Source organism: Aegilops tauschii, chromosome 1, assembly GCF_002575655.3.
Source record: "Aegilops tauschii subsp. strangulata cultivar AL8/78 chromosome 1, Aet v6.0, whole genome shotgun sequence".
In the NCBI taxonomy this organism is placed as follows: Eukaryota; Viridiplantae; Streptophyta; class Magnoliopsida; order Poales; family Poaceae; genus Aegilops; species Aegilops tauschii.
Window position 1 is genome coordinate 31451483 of NC_053035.3, and position 5100 is coordinate 31456582.

Here is a 5100-nt window from a genome sequence, read left to right on the forward strand (position 1 = left end):
CTTCTACCGGAAAACGTCCGATTAGCCATTGTGAAGCTATGTGCATTCCTCAATGCAATCTCTCAGAAGGTGATCGATCCAGAAATCATACCAAGGCTAAGGAGTGATGTGGCGCAATGTCTTGTCAGTTTCGAGCTGGTGTTCCCACCATCCTTCTTCAATATCATGACGCACGTCCTAGTTCATCTAGTCGACGAGATTGTCATTCTGGGGCCCGTATTTCTACACAATATGTTCCCCTTTGAGAGGTTCATGGGAGTCCTAAAGAAATATCTCCGTAACCGCGCTAGGCCAGAAGGAAGCATCTCCATGGGCCATCAAACAAAGGATGTCATTGGGTTTTGTGTTGACTTCATTCCTGGCCTTAAGAAGATAGGTCTCCCTAAATTGCGGTATGAGGGGAGACTGACTGGAAAAGGCACGCTTGGAGGGGGGACTCGATAATATGCAGGGACGGATATTCTTGGTCTCAAGCACACTACACAGTTCTACAGAACTCTACCTTGGTGACCCCGTATATCGATGAACACAAGAACAGTCTGCGCTCCAAACACCCGGAGCAGTGTGACGACTGGATTACATGTGAACACATCAGGACTTTCAGCAGTTGGTTGGAAACACGTCTAAGAGGTGACACCACTGTTTGTGATGAGTTGTACTCGTTGTCCAGGGGACCATCTTCGACTGTATTGACTTACAAAGGATACGAGATAAATGGGAATACATTTTACACGATCGCCCAAGATCAAAAGAGCACCAACCAAAACAGCGGTGTCCGCTTTGATGCAGCAACCGAGAGGGGAAAGGACACAGATTATGGTTACATAATGGACATATGGGAACTTGACTACGGACATGATTTTAAGGTCCCTTTGTTTAAGTGCAAATGGGTCAATCTGTCAGGAGGCGGGGTACAGGTAGACCCACAGTACGGAATGACAACAGTGGATCTGAACAATCTTGGGTACACTGACGAACCGTTCGTCCTAGCCAATGATGTGGCACAGGTTATCTATGTGAAGGACATGTCTACCAGACCGAGGAAAAGAAAAGATAAGGAAGCGAATACATCATACGATGAGCCAAAGCGCCACATAGTTCTTTCAGGAAAAAGGGACATTGTGGGAGTGGAGGGCAAGACAGACATGTCTGAAGATTATGAAAAGTTTCATGAAATTCCTCCCTTCAAAGTCAAGGCTGACCCAAGCATCCTGATAAATGATGAAGATTATCCATGGTTATGGCGCAATAAGCAAATGACACAAGCGAAGAAAAAGTGAAGACTTTCTCCCGCAACTATTATGATGATACCATGCCAACTTTGTAATAGACGAGTATGATACCATTGTCCGTTTTGTACAAGAAGTGCATCTAGTTTTTGCCGTAAACCTCTCAACTTTCTTGCACATGCTATGTGGATGAAATGATGATACCATGCCAACTTTCAACCTTTTAAGAGTTCATTTGAAATGCTTTTCAATTTTAGGGTCTTATAGCTCAAAATAATTAGTAAATGCATCAAAAATAACAGGCCAAAAATTAAAAATTATGCCACCTACTGGGCCACCACGGCCTGAATACGATTAGAAACCCATCCATGGGCCAGGATTCAGGCCCGCAGAAGGCCCAGTAGGCCCACAGGCATGTACAGAGAGGTTAGGCCCGTAAGCCTGCTTTAGAGAGGAGCTCGACAGCTCAGGCGCACCGCACCTTATAAACAGCTGCGGCTCTCTCTTAGCTAGCGAGGTGGGACTAAACTCACCACCACGCCGCTGTGCAAGGCCATTGGTCCCGGTTGGTGGCACGAACCGGGACCAATTCCACCCTTTGGTCCCTGTTGGTGCCACGAACCGGTACTAATGAGGCTGTGGCCCCACGAGCACCTTTAGTACCTGTTCGTGGCACGAACCGGTACTAGAGTTTCTTACTAAGCAGTTTTTTAGTCCCACCTCGCTAGCTGAGAGGCACTAGGAGCGGTTTATAAGCCCTGAGTGCAGAGACGATGAAGAAGAGGCGCAATGCTCACGTTGCTTAGCTTCAAGCCTTGAGGAATAAGGTAGACTGCATGGAGCTATGTGCAGTGCAGTCTACACTATTCCGAAATGCTTGAAGCAAATCAACGAGCATTGCGCCTCTTTTTTATTTTTAATAACTTATTACACCTCCGGACTTCTTGTGTTCCGACAAAATAAAATAAACTTTAATAAAATTTATGAAACTAAAATTAACAAAGTATTTTCTGTTCAAAACATTATAAGAAACCTCTATTATTATTGAAACTAAAATCATATAAAATTGATGCAACTAAAATTATCGAAGTATTTTCTGTTCAAAATCATTAAAAGCAAAAAGAATTTTCATAAAGAACTTTTTTTGATAGAAACTTTAATAGCAAAAAGAATTATCATAAAGTAAAATAAATAAGTAATTAGAAACAAAATAAAATAAAGTAAATAAGTTTTTTGTTGTAAGTAGAAACAAAACAAAATAAATATAGCAAAAAAGAAAAGAAAAAAACTAAATACAGCAAAAAGAATTTTCATAAAGAACTAATGGCACTAATACTAAGTTTATATTTTTTCTAAAACTAACAGCACTAACAGACAGTTTATAATTTTGCTGACCTAAAAGCAAAAAGAATTAAAAAATAAAGCAAAAAACAAAAGAAAATAAATAATGCAAAAAACAAAACAAAAAAACTAAAAAAAAACTATTTTTATAGTAAAGTTAATCACAAACTTGTGATTCACACAAATTTCATAGAATTCAAATTTTAACTATTTAAATTTTCTGACCTAACAGCACAAAGAATTAAAAAATAAAGCAAAAAACAAAAGAAAATAAATAATGCAAAAAACAGAACCAAAAAACTGGAATTTTTTTTATAAAACTGCCACCTATTGGGCCACCACGGCCTGAATACGACTAGAAACCCAACCTGGGCCAGGATTCAGGCCCGCAGAAGGCCCAATAGGCCCACAGACAGCACAATGTGACATTAGGCCCGTAAGCCTGCATTTGAGAGGAGCTCGAGAGGGCAGCCGCAGTGGGGCTTATAAACCACTCCGAGCCCCTCTCAACTAGCGAGGTGGGACTAAACTTTTGGCCGCGGGCAGCGCAAGGCCTTTGGTCCCGGTTGGTGGCACCAACCGGGACTAAAGGGGGCATTGGTACCGGTTCGTGGCACCAACCGGGACCAATGCCCCCCCTTTAGTCCCGGTTGGTGCCACCAACCGGGACCAAAGGTCCCTTTTCAGCAGCCCAAAGGACCTTTGGTCCCGGTTGGTGGCACCAACCAGGACTAAAGGGTGGCATTGGTCCCGGTTGGTGCCACGAACCGGGACCAATGCCCTTGCTATATAACCAGGACTTGTGAAAATTTCACATCTCCGTCGCCTCCCTCGCCAGTTGCCCCCGCCGCCAGGCTGCCCAAATCGCTCGCGCGCTCCTCGTCGCCGTCTACGCCGCCGCCAACGCCGTCGCCTCCCCGAGCCCGCGCCGTCCTCGTCGTCGGCATCCCTCAGCCCGCCGTCCTCATCATCCCCGTCGCCGCGTGCCTCCCGAGCCCACCCCTCCACGTCCCTGTCGCCGCCTGCCGTCCCGAGACCGCCTTCCCCGTCACCGCGTGCCGCCCCGAGCCCGCCGTCCTCGTCGCCGGACTCCTGCCATCGCCGCCCCCCTGGAAGTGAGCCCCCCCTTTCCCATGGTCCCGATCGAGCGCCGCTCTCGCGCCCGAGTGCCCCTTGCTCTCTGCCACCCCTGCTCCATGGTCGCCGCCGGCCCCGACGCATTGAAGAGCAGAAGGAGAGGAGAAGGAGAGGAGAGGAGAAGGAGTAGAGCAGCAGCAAGACGCCGTCCAATTTTTTGAAATTTCTGATTTTTTTTACAGATATGAACAGTGCATATAGAGGGTGTTTGATCAAATGCTAGATGGCTTTGGGCATTTTTAGAATTTATGATATTTTTTGTGGTGAGGTACTGATGCAAGACAAAGGTGATGGCAAAATTTCAGAATTTTTGGATTGGTTTAGAATAGGTTTTCAACAAGGAATTTGAATCTGGTTCAAATTTCATTTGAATGGAATTTGAAAATTTTGAACTATGGATCGTGGCACCAACCGGGACCAATGCCACCCTTTAGTCCCGGTTGGTGCCACCAACCGGGACCAAAGGCCCCCTTTTCAGCAGCCCAATTGGTCCCGGTTGGTGCCACGAACCGGGACCAATGCCCTTGCTATATAACCAGGACTTGTGAAAATTTCACATCTCCCTCGCCTCCCTCGCCAGTTGCCCCCGCCGCCAGGCTGCCCAAATCGCTCGCGCGCTCCTCGTCGCCATCGCCACCGCCGGCCGCCATCCCCGTCTCCCCGTGCCCCTGCCCCGCGCCCGAGCCCACGCCGGCCGCCGCCCCGTGCCCCTGCCCCGTCCCCGAGCACGCACGGCCGTGCCCCTGCACCCCGGCCCGCCCCCACCATTGTCGTAGTCGCCGGCGCCCGCCCCCACTGTCGCCCCTGCCTCGACGCCGCCCCTCTTCATATAATTTTTTCATATAATTTTTTTTCATATGCATATGTTGATTATATGGATGGATGGATGATGTATATGTTCATTATATGGATGGATGGATGATGTATGCTTTTTTTTCATATAATTTTTTTAGGAAGATTTTTAGAATTTTTTGTGTATGTATGGTATGTTTATATGTATGTATGTATGTTCATATGTATGTATGTTTATATGCAAAGCATATGCAAAGAAAATGTATGAATGGTCATATGCAAAGAAAAATGTATGTATGGTCATATGCAAAGAAAATGTATGTATGTATGTTCATATGAAAGAAAAATGTATGTATGTATGTTCATATGCATATGCAAAGAAAATGTATGTTCATATGCATATGCAAAGAAAATGTATGTTCATATATATGATGATATGTTCATATAAAAAGGAAAATAAGAAGAGGAAGAAAGGAGAAGAAGAGGAGAGGAAGAAGAGGAGAAATAAATAAGAAGAGGAAAAAAGAAGAAAAAGAAGAGGAGAAGAAGAAAGGAATAGAAGAGAAGAAGAAAAAATAGAAAAAATTCTATTTTTTCTTCT